Source organism: Hyperolius riggenbachi, chromosome 1 (assembly GCF_040937935.1).
Source record: "Hyperolius riggenbachi isolate aHypRig1 chromosome 1, aHypRig1.pri, whole genome shotgun sequence".
In the NCBI taxonomy this organism is placed as follows: Eukaryota; Metazoa; Chordata; class Amphibia; order Anura; family Hyperoliidae; genus Hyperolius; species Hyperolius riggenbachi.
This window is the reverse complement of record NC_090646.1, coordinates 303,176,162-303,194,307: the sequence shown is the minus strand read 5'-3', so window position 1 is coordinate 303,194,307 and position 18,146 is coordinate 303,176,162. Positions and strand designations below refer to the sequence as shown.

The 18,146-nt window shown below is 44.8% G+C and overlaps 1 protein-coding gene across 1 annotated transcript in view; it reads left to right on the top strand.

Moving 5' to 3' along the window:
* Positions 1-18,146, top strand: part of LOC137509050 (MOB kinase activator 3A) — an 89,462-nt gene that overhangs the window by 48,726 nt on the left and 22,590 nt on the right. The window lies entirely within an intron of this gene.

Sequence of the window (18,146 nt, the reverse complement as noted above, 5' to 3'; positions counted from 1 at the left end):
GAGGAAGCGATGGACGTGGGGACAAACAGAATTTCAGCAGTAGCAGGAGTAGGCGCTACTGCTGAAATTCTGTTTGTCCCCACGTTTATTGCCTGATGAAGCGGGCGTGGCCTGCGAAACGCGTTGCACTTTTGGGGTACTATATAATAAATGTGAGTACTATAATACAGACAGTCTTATCTGTCTGCTTTATGGAGGATTTAAAGGTTTTATACACTTTTACCCTGCTGGCGCCTCTGTTCCCCGTTTGCCCATGAAGTCCAGCCAGATACAGGGAAGCATACTTTTCATTGCCTGTATGCTTTTACACCTACTGTATGCGACGTTAATGCAGTGTTAATGTGCGTTATGATTTTGTGTTGCGACGTTAACGTCACATCACAATGCAACGTCCCATTGTGAACTTAGCTGTAAACAAAGTATAAAAACATGAAGGATGCATTTCATGGTTATGTATTTACCACTTCCTGTTTTTGGTTTCAATATTTTTATTGAATTTTATAATTAACAAACAGAAATAGTTAAGCGTGCATCCCACGCAGGGGAGCTTAAAATACATCAAAGTTGTGACATAAAGGACTTCCCCAGCAGCGCGAGGCATCATGTACTGGGGGCCTCAGTCAGAATGACAGTCATGTACGACAACACTTCATAACAGACAAACAGATAAACCTTGGTCCTAAAAAGTCCACCGGCGATCAGGGCCGAGGACCTGTGGTCCTGGAAGGGCTGAGGAATAAGGTGGAGGAGGGAAAAAGGGTAAATTTCCCATCTCCTTGGTGTGCCCACCCCTAGTCCACATAGGTGGAAGAGGGAAAGGGAGAGAAAGGAAGGGAAGAAAACGGGGAAGGGAAAAGGCAAAAGGGGAAGGTAAGGAAGGTTGAGTCCGAAGAAATGTTATTGTTCAAAGTGTAGTGATTAAATCAGTATCTAGGCCTGGGAATTCTATTTGTATCCAAAGCTGCCAGATCCGAAGTAACTTTTTATGTGAGTCGCGGAGGATGCTAGTGAGCTACTCGTTCACCATGAATTCTGACATACGGGCCTTAACTTCGTTAAAGTTAGAGGGAGTTTTTTTCCAATTTTTTCTGTTGTAATTTCTGTTGTAATTTTTGTGGATAGAAACAGGAAGGAGGCCAATTTATTTTGGCTTTCAGTTAAACCGTGTATTTTGCCATGAAAAAGCACCACCCAAGGGTCTTGCCTTAAGGTGATATGGAAAAGAGATTGCAAAAGACCAAAGGTCCTGCTCCATAGCTGGGTAAGACGTGGGCATTGCCACCAGGTATGAAACATCGAACCTTCCCTTCCGCACCCTGGAAGCATTGTGAGTTTGCCGTTGGTGACAGCTTTGCAAGTTTAGTAGGCACCAGATACCACCTAGTTAGGACCTTGTAGGCCGATTCCATGGCAAAAACATTAGTAGAGCAGCTGGCAATTCTCTGTCAGATGTCAACCCATTCTTCCTGACTTCTACACTGCCCGATCTCGCGTTCCCAACCCGAGATATAAGGATGCACTCTAGAGGACTCAGGTCGAGATAGTATAGAGTATATGAGGGAGATCGAGCTGGACCCAGATGGATTCTCGGTGCATATCCTCTTGAAAAAAGAGAGGAGGTAGGGAGGATCTTTGTCCCATGAGAGAAAAGAGATCCAGTGTTTTAACTGCAGATATCTGAAACGCTTTTGGGGGAGGAGGGTTATGTTTGTCTCGGATTGCTGCCCAGGTGATGAGGCCTCTGTTATGAAGTAAATCTTTTACCTGTAAAAACGTATGGTCTGTCCACCACTTAAAGGAGTCTGGGTTATCCAGGAAAAGGTGGTTATGTACTATAGGGCATAAAGGCAAAAAAAGGAGATTGTAAGCCTCCAGAGTCTCGGAATGAATCCCAGATTGCCAAATCAGATAGTAAAAGAGGGCTGAGACATTTGAGTCCAGTGTTTTTCGGGATCCAGAGCTGTGCATCTAGGGACATCGGAGAGCTGTTGGGAATCTCTAAGAAAGTCCAAAGAGGGGCGTCTTGTATTTTGAAAAGGGAGAGGTGCGATGCCACATCTGCTCTGTGATATAGAAGGTTTGGTACTCCTAGACCGCCATCTAGCTTGTGAGCGATTACTGTTCTTTTACAGATTCTAGGTCTTTTGCCTGCCCATATAAAAAGGTGGATTTTGTTTTGAAGCAAGCGTATATAGTGTGATGGGATGGGCGTAGAAATGGTGCGGAAGAGATACAGGATCTTTGGAACAATCGACATCTTGATTGCATTTATTCTGCCAAATATGGACAGTGGGATGTGGGACCAGGAGTTCATTAGGGCTGAGATTTGCTTAAGTAAGGGGGGGGGGGGGGGGGAGTTAGCTTCGTATACTGATTCAGTTTTAGAAGTCAGTGTTGTGCCAAGGTAGGGGTTAGAGTTGGACCATTAAAAGTTTAATATAGAGGAGAGTTCATCTCTTAGGGCAGTGTTTAGGGTGACGTTCATGGCTAGGGATTTTTGGTCATTACCACCTGGGCGTTAGGGACAAGCTCAGCTCATCCAGTAACGCTGCGGTGGATTGCTAAGGCCCTGGTGGGCCGATTTGCATATTTTTTTTCATACACGCAGCTAGCAGTTTGCTAGCTGCGTGTCTTACCCGATCGCCGCCGATCCACCGCGAAAGAGGGCCCCCCCTCAGACCTCTTGCGCAGCCTGGCCAATCACCACCAGTCTGCTCTATGGGGTGGATCGGGACTCCCTGTGACGGCACGATGTCGATGACGTCATTCTGTTTGTCGCCATGGCGACGGGGAAGCCCTGCAGGAAATCCAGTTCAGAACGGGATTTCCTGATAGGTACTCACGCTGGCGGCGATCGGAAGGGTGGGAGGGAGAGAGCAGGGAGGGGGGAATCATGTAGCTAGCGATAGGCTAGCTACATGAGAAAATTAATTGGGTCAAAAAAAACCTCCCGCGGCCGTGCGCCGCACGAAATCAAAACGCCAGGGAGGTTAATGGTAAGACCTGAGATATGAGAGAAACCAGTGAGTAGAGCTAGTAGGTTAGGGACAGAGATAAGGGGTTGTGTAATAGCGACCAGCATATCGTCAGCAAACGAGGGATTTGTTGTGCACGCCCGCTACTTCTACGTCATATGTTCATGGTCTCTAATGGGGATAGCTAGGGGTTAGAGTGCAAGAATAAAAAGGAGGGGAGAGAGAGGGCAACCTTGCCACGTACCATGCTGTATAGTAAATGTGGGGTAAGCAAACCCAGAATATTTGACATGTACTGTGGGGCTGGAATAAAGCATTTTGATCCAGTTGAGAAAGTGAGGACCGAAGCCCCATCTGGGGAGTGTGTATTCAAGGTACTTCCATGGAAGGGTATTGAAGGCCTTGTATACGTCTAGCGAAAGAAAGAGCCTTGGTATTCCACGAGAATTAAGGTAATTTATTAGATGTGCTGCACTCCTAGTGTTATCACTGGCCTTTCTACTTGGGACGAAACAGACTTGGTCTCTGTGGACTATCTGAGGAAGAAATGAATTAAGTCTTTGAGCCAAAATTTTACCGAGCATTTTGATGTCTGTATTTATAAGTGAGATTGGCCTAAATTGATGAGGTTGTTTGATTGCTTGATCAAATATCATAGACACAATGGCCTGTAGCATGGTGCTTGGGGGTAGACAGCCCTCTCTGAGGGCATTAAAACAAGACACTAAAGTGGGAGCTAAGAGATCTGCAAATTTGCAGTAAAAGCAACATGAGAATCCATCTGGGCCCGGGGTTTTATGTGACTTAAGTGTTTTGATGGCCTGAAGGACTTCTGGTAGTGATATCTCGGAGTCAAGCATATCAATACAATCTGATGATGGGAGGACAGACATAGCGAAGATAAGAATTTGTCTGCGACCTCTCGTGGGAAGGGTTGTGATGGAGTATAAAGGCTTGCTAGGAAAGAAGAAAAGCTATGTTATTGTTTTGGGATTGGCAGTAGTGGTTCCTAGGTGTGTGCGTATCCTGTGGATGGGGGTAACAGGCGGTCTATTTTTAAGTCTGCGTGCTAGCATGGTTAGAGGCTTATTAGCGTAGAAGTAGTAAACTGATGATACCAGTAAAGTTTCTTTTCAACTTGTTCGCTGAGTAAAAGGTCTAGTTCTGTTCTGGATTTGTTTCTTTGGGTTCTATTGGTAGAGGAAAGGTTAGCCTTCCATTAGGCTTCTATGAGCTCAAGATTGGTTTGTGCTGCTTTAATTTTCTCTAGTCGTTTCCGATTGAGTGAGGAGGTTAAGCTAATAAAATGGCCTCTCATGGTAGCCTTGTGAGCTTCCCAGAGTGTATATGGGGAGGAGACCGAGCCTTGGTTTTTTAAGAGGAAGTTTGTGAGATGCCATCGAATCTGGTAGACATGTATTTATTGAGAAAGGAGGGAGTCATTTAGTCTCCACGATCTAGAAGTGCCATGCAGTATAAAGGATAAGCAAGATAGTGAGATGGGTGAGTGGTCCGACCATGAGACTGTTAATATTTTTGCCTCAATGACATTTGGTATAACAGCTTGGGGGATAAAGAAGTGGTCTATCCGACTAAAGCGGTTGTGGGCATTAGAGTAGTAAGTGTAGTCGTGAGAAAGAGGATGAATATCTCTCCAGATATCAATGAAAGTATGGGAGGAAAATTGCTGGATAATTTTAAAGTGATGGGGGAGATGTTGGAGAGATTGTGGTGAAGCATCAGGACGGTATCTGTCTAGGTGCGGGTTCAAAGCAATATTGGTGTCCCCTGCTATTATGGCTGTTCCTACCTTATGATGAGAAATCACTTCCAGAAGGTGGTTGAAGAAATGGTCTTGATGTGAATTGGGAGCATAGTAATTGACGAGTATCAGTTCCTCATCGTGTAAATGGCCAATTGGCAATAAGTATCTGCCTTCTGGGTCTGCGATATGTTTGCTACAAAGGAATGGGAGACCTTTTTTAACGGCAATAAGGACTCCTCTGGTTTTGTCTGAAGCACAGGCAGTGTAGAAGTCTGGATGTTTAAATTTTTAGGGCATGAGGTTGTGGATAATAGTCTCTTGTAAGAAGATAAAATCAGCGTAACAGGACTTGTAGTATTTGAAGGCCTTAGAGCATTTCTGTCGCATGCCAAAGCCTTGGACATTGTGGGAAATGAAGTGTAAAGGTTTAGAGGCCATGGCGGTGTGACATATGAGATCCATTTGTAGAGCGAGGGGTTCTGCGAGAAAAGGGGGGGGGGGGGAGTTTAGGAAATAAAGAAGTGAAAGGGGGAGAACAGAGAAAGCGGAGGGTCTGGTGTGGGCACCCAGGAAGGCCAGAAACGTAAGTCTCCCGGGTCAAATAGGGGATCCGTGGTGGGGATGTTTCTGCCAGCTGCATTGCTGAGTATTGAGAGTGAGGGTTGGGCAGGATGAGTACCAGCCTATGTGAAGGGATCAATGTGGTAGTCTGTTAGGGTAGAAAAGGCTCGCTGTGGAAAGTAGTTAGTTATGGAGGTTCGGGGAAGAGTTAAAAGGTTGGTGCCTTTGGTAAGCAGGGTGGTTGGAAAGGACTTGTAGACAACAGAAATTGGGTAGGTCAGAACTAATTGATTAGAGCATATAATACACATTCTCCAACTGGAAGTGAATAATTTACATTTTAACCATAAACTTGCTGTATTACAGTAAATGTTGAAGATATTTTGCCTTTCTGCTCAACACGTCAGGGGGGTACATATGGTGAAAGGCCAACAGGGGAGAGACAGATCACTGGGCGGGTCAAGATATGGTTTTTGGTAACGATGTGCCTCAAAAGGTCAGGCAGGGATTGAAAAAAGGATGTGAAAAAGGAATAAAGGGACACAACGCGATGGAGAACTAAATTTTGAGGTGCATCCCCAGTAAGTGTCGAGCAGGAAGGCCATCACAAAACGGTAATAGGAGCATAACTGTCTGAGAACAAGTAGATTTATATGTAGCCCATATCATCTGGGGATTTGTGTCAGAGGCAGAAATGGACTGGAGCACAGGTCAATTTTAGTGGAGCCCAGATCAAGGTTATTCCTAACTGGCTACTCCAGTCTGCTGTTTGTATTTAATGGAAAATCCTGTACCTGTTTATACAGTTAAATGCAAAGAGGATGGGAGGTTCAGTGGTAGTTGGGGAAAAAAAGAGGGAGAGGGGGGATAAGTGGCTGTAGATTCTTCACCTTGATGTCGAATATAGGGTGCAGGAGTACAGGGATACCCAATGGGCATGATAGTTATCAGTAGTTAAGGTTATTAGATCACTACGGCAAAGACCTGCATAAGCTCCGACCACAGAAATTGGTCATATAAACCTGAGTTAACTGGACTAAGCATAATAAAACGTGACCAGCAGTATAAAATATAAAGTAAGGGCCATAGCAAGGACCACGGGTTTATCAGAACTAGACTTTGATATTAATAAGACCATTAACAAATAATCATAAATCTGTTATTCACGGTGTGCAATCTTCCACGATGTATGGCCCGTACGTTCAGCGGGAGGTAATAGCAAATACAAGTGGTTAGAGAGTATTGAAAAGCATGCATGCTTAGAGTCTGGGCAGTGTAAGAACTAGAGCAGTCCTCAGATCGAGTGAGGCATAAGGACCGTTGGCAATATAATAAGAGGCCATCCTAGAGGATATAGCTGTAGTCTATCTTGGTTTGAGTAATTGAGGTCCTGGTGCCTCTATAGCGGGTGACTCATATTGGGTTCAACAGTAACCGTTATGAAAATGAAAACCTGGGTAATTAGGCTAAAACTCAAAGTTGCAGCAACAGTATACAAAACCTTTGGTTAAACTGTATTAAAGTGGCCATGCATATAAGCATGGGGTAAGCCACGCATTGGGTCAGAAACTGTAACATGGGTATAAGGAAGGGAGAGAGATATAGTTCCATCCATCATGTATAGCAGTGGGACATTGACGTTTGTAAAATGACGTCAAGTAGGCCTGCTCCATTCTTCACAGCGTGCAATCTTCCACTGTAGGTAACCCGAAGCACCATGTCAGAGGAGGCAATATATGCCAACAGTAAGAAAGCACCCAGGGGGCAATTACACTGTTAGAAAGCATGCTTACAAGGCAGTAAGTCAGGGTAACATTCAAATGTAGTCCTCGGATCGAATGAAACATAAGGACAGTAACCAATATAGTGATTAAAAAGCCATCCTGAGGGATATAGCTGATGTACAGTAGGTGTGGGTTATGAGTGCAGTACTTACAGTTGTAAGTCAGGGTAGAGTCTGCGAGGGCTGTAGGTTCCACAAAGGCAAAACGGCGCCAAAACCGTAAAAAAAAAGCTCAGAGAACCGGGTAGTAACAAGTGTTGAGAACAGCCAATAAATCAACGAAACTGTAGAAACTTCATGGCCGGGGCACTCACGGCCACGTGAACCGGCAAAGGTAGCTGGAACAAACGAAGTGCAAAGTGGAGAAGCCATCAGGTGTTCTCGCTGCAGGCAAGAGATGGAGCACGTGGCGGGGACTTGCATGGAGGAACTCTCTTCCATTCCGATCGTAGGGAGGTTGATCTCTAGGAACCTTGAGAGCCCGCCTGAGGGGATCGATTGGGCCTCGCAGCTGGAAGGATTAGTTGCAGCTTTTCAAATAGGCATTGTGCATCCTCCAGAGTAATGGCGCTGCGTGTGCGGCCATTGCGGGTGAAGATCAATTTAAAAGGGTGACCCCACTTATACTTTATACCCTGGGCGATGAGGGTGTTGAAGGGCTTCAGAGCTTTTGTTTGGCCAGGGTCGATTGTGCCACATCTGGGAAGATTTTGTAGGGGTGAGTTTGGAACTCCAGGTCCTTCTTTTCCCACGAGGCTTTCAAGATTGCTTCCTTGGTCTTATAATAGGTGAAGGCGATGATAATGTTGCGAGAAAGGCCATTCTGGCGTATGGGGCCCAGTGCTCTATGTATCCTCTAGAACTCGAGCCTATCGATTGGGGATGGAGGGCACCAACTGTTGGAAGAGAGCCGTGGCGGTGGACGTGAGGTCAGTGATTTCCTCTGGGAGGCCTCTGATTCGTAGGTTCCCTCTTTGCGCCCTGTTCTCAGCATCTTCTTGGCGGAGGTGGGCTTCGGCGAGTTCAGTTTTAAGGTTGGTTATGTCTTGCTCGTGGGCTTTCAGGACAGTGGTAGTGTTATCCAGTGTTCTCCCCAGAATTTTTTTCCAGCCGGGTGGCATGAAAAAGTAGCCGGGTGGCGCAATATGAAAAAATGCAGGACTGGTGCTTCTTTGTGCAACTCTGCTTATAGTATAGGAGGAGGTGAGCCAATGACAGCCGGGTGCTCATCAAAACTAGCCGGGTGGAGCACCCAGCTGAAAGAGCCTGGGGAGAACACTGAGCCTGTCATCAAGTTTTCCGACTCGGGACCCTAGTCTCATGAGTTCACGGCTGAAGTGTGCGGCAAGTTTGGATGTGGCAGAATCTAATTCTCTGGAGTTCTCGTTGCAGCAGAGATTTGAATTTGTGTAGTAGGTTGGCGTCTCTTTGAGGGAGGTCGTTTGGGAGGCATGCTCATCCTCCGAATCTGGCTGCGGTGGTTCAACGTTCCGGCGTCTCCGTGTCTCGAATGGGGTAGTGCCCACCATCTTAGTTGCACCGCGGGTCCACTGTGGGAAGCTCTGGAGAGAATCTCCGTCGTCTTCAGGAGCTTTGCGGGGCATCGTGATCTCGGGGTGTCCAGCTCTGAGATTGTGTTTATGGCTGGAAGAAACTGCCTCTAAAGGGTGCTCACATGGGCTGGTGCAGCGTGGCAGCGCGGAGCAAGCTCAGAAAGCGCCAGCTCGCCAAGCACCCACTTCCTGTTTTTGGATGTGATTCTCATGTCCTAATTTGTCTCCCTAAAGATTCCAGGACTTGGAGACTCCCGTCCTGCGCTTAATTCTGCCTCTGTTTGCACCCTCGTCCTTGCGTGTGCACGTATGTGCACCAGTTTAAAAGATGATTGCTCAATAGCAGCAATCATTCATTGAAAGTTTAACTACTTGTTGTTCCTGCGACAGTATATTTACACCCCGCAGGACTTCAGCTTAAGTCCAGGAGGCATAGACATAAGTCACCGTCACCGCCCGTTAGTACACAGATCAGTAAATGGCAACATCGTTCCCATTCGCCGATTAAAGTACCTGGGATCAATTATCACCAACATCACTGAGATGCCAGTGGTCATTGAAAAAGTGAAAGTAAAACATACACACAGTATTTCCTGTGTACTGTTCACAATACACAGGAGGAATAAAGTGAAGGGGCATCTGGTGGCCAAATAGTGAAATTACACCTACATACCTCAAATTAAATAAAAAATACATAAATACCCCATTAATTAACCCACACTCTCCCATAGTTACCAAAATAAAACACTTGTATATAAAGAAAAAGTGACATTAGGTACATAAATAGTTACCTTAGGGACTTAACTTTTTCGTATGTAGGTCATGATGGTATATTACTGTTACTTTTTCAAATAAGGGCTTGTAATTCGTGATGGAAACAAAACTGAAAAAAATACAAATTTTTTTTTCAAATTAAATATTGTTGCCATACATTGTACTAGGAACATATTTTACATTTTGTAATAACTGGGACAAATGGGCAAATAAAGTGTGTGTGTGTGTGTGTGTGTGTGTGTGTGTGTGTGTGTGTGTTTTATCCACAGTAGCACATTTTGCTTTGAAACTATATTGGCTAAAAACTGAGGAATATTTTTTTTCTTCTTATTCCCATAAAATCATTCTTAACAAAATGTACCACACAAAGAAAGCCTAATTGGTGGAGAAAAACACAAGATATGGATCATTTTGTTGATAAGTAGTTTGGTGAATGAAGGGGAGGAGCGCTGAAAAATGCACACACGCCTACGGCATTTGTACTAATGTTGCACAAAAAAAGTTTACAAATATCAATTTTTTCATGAAGTGGTTAATATCTGCTAAGGATAGATGTATTCATAGTTAACTTCTTGCACTGGGTGTATTCTATCCAGGGAATGCTACATGGTATGAATGTCCACAATTACAAAATTGAATTCTCAGGGAAATAACCAATCACATCTTGCCTAACCAGACAAAGCCCCTAACGCATTAAAACCTAGCTCCTGAATTTGTAAATAAGCGGGGATTGACTGTACCCAGATGGTCAGCCTCTGCAGTATCCTCACCACTTAGCGGATCTGTTTCATTTATATGTTGCTGCTCCTATATATTTTAGTATGACTAATAAAGGTTATGTTTTAATGCGTTAGGGGCTTTGTCCCGTTAGTGGATACGTGATTGGTGCAACGCCTACAAAGATACGTGTTGACACTCGCTATAGTGTCCTGTAACTGCGGTAACGCCTGCAATGATGCGCGTGTCAGCCCTCCGAGTCAGCAAAAATGAAGCTAGCTGCGACGGGGGACCAGAGGATCCGGGAGTGATGTCAAGGGCACATGATGGCTGCAGGGGGCTGGTAGAAGCCCCCAGGTAAGTGAAACTCCTTTATATACAGGATCTTTTCAAAAAATTAGCATATTGTGATAAAGTTCATTATTTTCTGTAATGTACTGATAAACATTAGACTCCCATATATTTTAGATTCAAATACACACAACTGAAGTAGTTCAAGCCTTTTATTGTTTTAATACTGATGATTTTGGCATACAGCTCATGAAAACCCAAATTTCCTATCTCAAAAAATTAGCATATTTCATCCGACCAATAAAAGAAAAGTGTTTTTAAAACAAAAAAAGTCAACCTTCAAATAATTATGTTCAGTTATGCACTCAATACTTGGTCGGGAATCCTTTTGCAGAAATGACTGCTTCAATGCGGCGTGGCATGCAGGCAATCAGCCTGTGGCACTGCTCAGGTGTTATGGAGGCCCAGGATGCTTCGATAGCGGCCTTAAGCTCATCCAGAGTGTTGGGTCTTGCGTCTCTCAACTTTCTCTTCATAATATCCCACAGATTCTCTATGGGGTTCAGGTCAGGAGAGTTGGCAGGCCAATTGAGCACAGTAATACCATGGTCAGTAAACCATTTACCAGTGGTTTTGGCACTGTGAGCAAGTGCCAGGTCGTGCTGAAAAATGAAATCTTTATCTCCACAAAGCTTTTCAGCAGATGGAAGCATGAAGTGCTCCAAAATCTCCTGATAGCTTGCTGCATTGACCCTGCCCTTGATAAAACACAGTGGACCAACACCAGCAGCTGACATGGCACACCAGACCATCACTGACTGTGGGTACTTGACACTGGACTTCAGGCATTTTGGTATTTCCCTCTCCCCAGTCTTCCTCCAGACTCTGGCACCTTGATTTACGAATGACATGCAAAAGTTGCTTTCATCCGAAGAAAGTACTTTGGACCACTGAGCAACAGTCCAGTGCTGCTTCTCTGTAGCTCAGGTCAGGCGCTTCTGCCGCTGTTTCTGGTTCAAAAGTGGGTTCATGCTTCCATCTGCTGAAAAGCTTTATGGAGATGATGATTTCATTTTTTACCATGACCTGGTACCTGCTCACAGTGCCAAAACCACTGGTAAATGGTTTACTGACCATGGTATTACTGTGCTCAATTGGCCTGCCAACTCTCCTGACCTGAACCCCATAGAGAATCTGTGAGATATTGTGAAGAGAAAGTTGTGAGACGCAAGACCCAACACTCTGGATACACATGCTGCTATCGAAGCATCCTGGGCCTCCATAACACCTGAGCAGTGCCACAGTCTGATTGCCTCCATGCCACACCGCATTGAAGCAGTCATTTCTGCAAAAGGATTCCCGACCAAGTATTGAGTGCATAACTGAACATAATTATTTGAAGGTTGACTTTTTTTGTTTTAAAAACACTTTTCTTTTATTGGTCGGATGAAATATGCTAACTTTTTGAGATAGGAAATTTGGGTTTTCATGAGCTGTATGCCAAAATCATCAATATTAAAACAATAAAAGGCTTGAACTACTTCAGTTGTGTGTATTTGAATCTAAAATATATGAAAGTCTAATGTTTATCAGTACATTACAAAAAATAATGAACTTTATCACAGTATGCTAATTTTTTGAGAAGATCCTGTATATATTTTTTTAATTGGGTTTAGGTTCCCTTTAAGCATATGTGGACATATGGTATTTATGGATGTATTTCAGCTAAAATTTATCTATAAAAGAAAGTTTGAAATCATGTATATCCTATCATTATATATAGGACACTAGATATAATATACTGTATATATCATTCCTAATAATAAAATTCATACAGGCCTGTCTCTATTCAGCCTGCATATTCTAACTTTGAGATACCTTCTCTACCCTTTGAACTATAAAGACACTGACGCTATAAACTTCTAAGATTTGTTTAAAGCTTAAAGAGAACCTGTACTGAGTAAAATTATTTAAAATAAACACAGGAGGTAACTTCAAATGAACATTACATAGTTACCTTGCCATCAGTTCCTCTCAGAAGCTCACAATTTTCTTCTGACAATGATCCCTTTCAGTTCTGACAACATTTTGTCAGAACTGAAATATATCAGTTGCTGTCAGTTATAGGTCGGTTGCTGTCAGTTACAGCTGAGAGGCGAACTGATGTGTCCATGTTTCCCTATGGCTCAAGTGGGCGATATTACAGTTTAACTGTGTGCTGACCAGGAAGCTGTTATGGTGTAATGGCCATTTTCAAAATGGAGGACGGAGAATTTCATTGATCACAGTGGACAAACAGGACACAGGAGAGGAGAAAGAGATTGGGGAGTAGACTACACAGCAGGAACGTATGACTTGTGTATGGTTATTTTGACTTTTAATTTTCAGTACAGGCTTTCTTTAAGGCTGTATAAACATTAAATCAGCAGTCTGGTATACAAAACCATCCTCTCTGAACAAAATAGAACTGAATAGTCTAAATTTCCTTGATTCAGACTACTCAGCATTGAATTGTATTAAAAGCAGGAATAAAAATACCTCTTCCTTATAACGTTACATTTTTCAGCATTGAATTTCATCTGCCATGTATGTGCCCATATAGCCATCCTATCCTGATCCTGTTACAACATGTGACTATCCTCCTGAGAGTTGATTATTATGCACAATTTTGTATCATCTGCAAAAATAGCAACATTGCTTTCTACTGCATCTACTAGGTCATTAATAAATACATTGAAGAGCACTGGACCCAGTACTGACCCCTGTGGGACCCCACTGATAAGTCACTCGTTTTGAATATGATCCATTGACCACAACACTTTGTATTCTGTCCATTAGCCAGTTCCTAATCCATGCACACAGACTCTCACCCAGTCCTTGCATCCTCATCTTTTGCACCAGACTTTTGTGGGGAACAGTGTTGAAGGACTTTGCAAAGTCCAAGTATATCACATCTACAGCATTCCCAATATCCACATTAGCGTTCGCTACCTCATAAAAGCTGAGCATGTTAGTCAAACAGGATCTGTCCTTAGTAAACCCATGCTGATGCTGAGAAATAAGAGGCCTGCTTGAAGTCTGAGGGGAAGGTGTCTGTGGATAGGGAGAGGTTAAATAGAGCAGTGAGGACTTGGGCCGAAGTGAGGACAGAGTAAGTAAGAACGGACAGGATCAAGAGGGGAGGTAGTCGTATGGGAAGTCTGCAGTAGGTGGTTGACTTCCTCAATGGTAGTAAGAGTGAAGGAGGTAAGGGGAGGATAGGGTGGAGGAGGAGCTGGATGAGAGGGGATGGGCAGGTGAGGATTGAAGGCTGGATATTTCCTAACAGATGGAGACAATTTTGTTGGTGAAATGGGTGGCTAAATCCGTGGCAGAGAGGGAAGGAATGGAGGGTGGAGGGTTGGGTTTAAGCAGGGAGTTGAAAGTGGAAAAAAGACGCCAGGGGTTGGAAGCTTGTGCTCCGATTACCTTGGTGAAATATTCCTGCTTTGCATCAGCAAGGGCAGTGTGGAAATGCAGCAGGTTAGCCTTTTACTGTAGGAAATCCTGGTTAAGTCAGGTTTTCATTCATTTCCGGTCAGTGGTGCGCAGGGCTGTGGAGTCGGAGCAATTTTGGGTGCCTGGAGACTGATTTGGGAAAAAATGCACCAACTCCGACTCCTAATTAAAATAGAAAATATGATAAAATGTTCTATTTCTCCGATAAGTCATCATAAATTTATAAATGCAGGTAATAGCTGTGCTTAGTCCATAAAAATGAAATAAACCAATCAAAATTAGTTACTTGTGCTGCTTCAATAAAGCAGTCCCGGTATTTTTAAAGTCAGATATACATATCTGATTGTGACTGCATATATGATTTACACACACTCACTCACTCACTCACTCACTCACTCACTCACTCACTCACTCTCACACACACACACACTCTGCTGTAAGAATAAAGCCTGATGTGTAGCCGTGTCACTAATGGAGATGGTCAATGAGATGGAAATAATTCTGCGTTATGCTGATTTATGCAATTGTATGCACTCTTTGCTCATGAATGTTAAAATTTGGTTTGGTGACTACAAATTAAAGGGTACCTGAGACTGATGAAAAGCTTGATACATACCTGGGGCTTCCTCCAGCCCCCTTCAGGCCAGTCTCTCGCTGTCCTCCACCACCACCTGGATCTTCTTCGAGTCCCGGTAATTCAGCCAGTCAGCGCACTCCTGCCACATGACGCTCCTACATCCAGGAGCATGTTGCACCTGCACAATAGTGCTGCGGGGGTGTAGTATGCTCCCGGCGGCGGAGTGTGTGCATGCGCACTACGCCAGACTGCCTCAAGTACCTGGACTCATAGCAGAAGATCCAGGTGGCGGAGGACAGCAAGGGACTGATTCCTGAAGGGGGCTGGAGGAATGCCCAGGTATATATAAAACTTTAATTTCATCTGTCTCAGGTTTACTTTGTTACACAGTAGTACTATACATATGCACTCCTGACAGAGCTGCAGGGAATCCACTGAGAATGTTGTGCACATTGAATACAGAGGCGTTGTCTATCGCCCATAAACCTGGTTCAGAGATTATGCATGAAGAATGTGTTATAAAGGAAGAATGGCCTCATTCTCCTGCAGAGTACCTGCACATCACTCTTACATGTACCCACAGTCACATTGATGATAGATGTTCTTTGTTACGGTCTGTACCTTTTTCAAGTACTCTTACCAAGGACTAGTTTTAGTCTATGACTATGACTAAAGGGAATAAATATGGCAGTCTACATATCCTTCTCACTTCAGTTGTCTTTTAAAATTCCTAAGCGTTGGCAGTTAAGAGACGAATTTCATGTTACATACTTTCAATCAACAAGATTGTAATATGCAAATGAGAGGAGTCTGAGTCAGTGGAATCCTAAACTGAGGAGTCGGAGTCGTTGGATTTTTGTATCGACTCCACAGCCCTGGTGATGCATGTTAACCTCTGGAGTTTGCGAGTATGGGTGGTGCACCAGGGCTGGGGGGTTAAGGGGGGCGGTTTCAGCAGAATATAGGGGGAGCAGCTTCCTCTAGGGCCGATGAGAGGGTTTGACGATTCTGAGCTGCGGTAAGATTAGGACAGGTTTGAGTAGCGGGAGAGGGCATGGAGGGGGAGGGGGTCGGCTAGGACAGGCTAGGGGTTGAGCTGACATAGGTCTCCCTGCCATCTACCGGGTGGGTGGGTGGTTTGGAGGTGCCTTCTGGGAGGAGGTGGAAGGTGAGAAGGTGGTGGTCTGAGGGCAGGAAGGGTGCGATGTCAAGGTCTGTAATGGTTGTGGATTTAGTGAGTATAAGGTCGAGGGTGTGACCTGCAGAGTGGTTGGGGGTGTTGGTGTGTTGTACTAGACCAAGGGAGTTGGCTATGGTGAGTAGCTGGGTCACAACAGAGTTATTGTGTTCACTGTGATGGGAATGTTGAAATCACCAAGGATGATGGTGGGTAGGTCAGAGGAGAGGATGTGTGGGAGCCAGGAGGCAAGGTTGTCAAGAGTGCGTAATTTAACTCTATCAGTTAGCCATTAAAAGGTATTACTTTTACAAAATTTAGGATTATACAGTAGTACTATACTCCTACATATGCACTCCCCGCAGAGCAGTAGTGAATTCACTGAAAATTTTGTGCACATTGAACACAGAGGTGTTGTCTATCACCTGTAAACCTGGCTCAGATCGTGCATGAAGAATGTGTGAGGGCTGGTGTACACCATGAGCTCCATTCACAAATCCACGATAAATGCTATCACGGCCGTGATGAGCTCAGTGCGCGGGTTAGCGCACGTACAGGTTTGCGTGCGTAATAGTAAAGGTTTAGGTGCATTAACTTTCCCATTCACGCGCTAACATATGGATTTACCTGATCAATTTCCATAACCGTGAATGGAAATCGATCGGAAAATCGAAAAAAATGTCTATATATCTATGCCCTGAGACTACAGGTTCATGGTGTTAAGGTGTCAGAGAGATGCTTGCCAGAAGTGAGTTCAGTGAATTAGCAAGCCTGCAGTGCTAAACCCCTGCTTGCTCAAATTCACAATTAGCATGCTGCACCCGTTGTGAGTAAGCTGGGCTAATATCTACTAATAGGGTGCTCTGCTGCCAGCCTCCATTGTGAATACTTCAGATGGCCATACTCCTCTCCTGCCTCTCCTTGTATAAGCAGAGCCCCTCTAGTAGTTAGGAATGTGAGCCTCCCTCCCTCTCACCACCTCTCCCCCCTCCTCCCTCTCACCACCTCTGCTCCTGAAAAATGTTTTTTCTTTTACTGGCAGTGCAGGCTCATCTGCAGCAGCGGCAGCTCCCTCTCACATACACAAGCCTGGAAGGAAGGAGCCGCTGCACACCAGTCCACACTGTCTGCCACTGTATGCACACACATCTTCCCTGCACTCACTGACTTCCTGGTCACAGGAGGCAGGGTCTGCGGAGCCTGTTGTCAGACAGCTTCAATATATGGGGGAGAGAAGGAGGAGCATGTAAGCACGTGCCTAGTGTGATTAATGGTAAATCCGGCCCTGCACTGAGCGCCTGTGGAAAAGGGGCCTAATTGAGACATTGATTAGAGAAAAACCTTGTCATTGCGTGCATATGTTCTTTGGATACTACGGGTGAAAAACTTATCACAAATGTGTTGTTTGTAATAATGACTTGGGCTTCAAGCAAGAAAAAAACAGGAATCTGAAACTTGCTTCTATCTATCTTCTGTAAATTTCTGTACTGTGTAGATTTGTTCTAGAAAGTAAGGACTCTTTTCCACGGGCTGTTGATAGGCAGTGAAATGCCTCTCGCACTGCTCACAGCTGCCTGGTAACTGCTTGCTGAGCACACAGTTCAACTGCCCATGTGAAAGGGCCCTAAAGCCCCATCTACACCATACAATTTTTTTGTTCGATTTATTGATTCGATTCAATCTGACATGTCTGATCGGTATTCGATTGATTCAATTTGCCATTGCAAAACAATGGCAAATTAAATCGAATCTCAATCGGACATGTCGGATTGAAATCGAATGGAATCGCACAAAAAAATTGTATAGTGTAGATGGGGCTTTAGATATGTCTAAGGCCTCTTTTCCACAGGCAGTTGATAGGCAGTGAAATGGTTTCAAACTCTCACAACTGCTTGCTGGTATCTGCTCGCTTCTGCCTGGTAATTGCATGCTGAGCAGGGATGCTCCAATCCGGTCCGGGAGACATCCGGATAGTTGCTATCCGGATATCTCCCAGTAAAGCTGTGGGGGGTCAATCTTACCTGAATGACGTCTTCTTCGGTCCGTCCGTGGCGCCTCCCACGATGCACTCCAAGCGCCGCATGCGCCGGTCACGTGACTACAAAAACTTCCTCCTTCAACCAGGAAGGAGGAAGTGTTTGTAGTTACATGACCGGCACTTGGAGCGCATCTTGGGAGGCGCCACGGACGGACTGAAGAAGACGTCATTCAGGTAAGATTGAATGACTGCCTGTCCGGGGAAGCTTAAACAGTAGAGGGCGCTCTACTGTTTACACTTCTTGCCGGGACAGGAAATTCAATGAAGCTGCAGCCGGTCCGGACCCCAGTGCGGAGAAGACGCGGCGGGGACAGAGGGGGACTTGCGCCGGCCGGAGCAGGTAATGTATTGCCGCTAGCATCGGTCGTCGGGTATTTGAACGCCGCTATCGACGCACTCCCCACCCGCCGGCGATCGGACAAAATCTTCCGCACGGA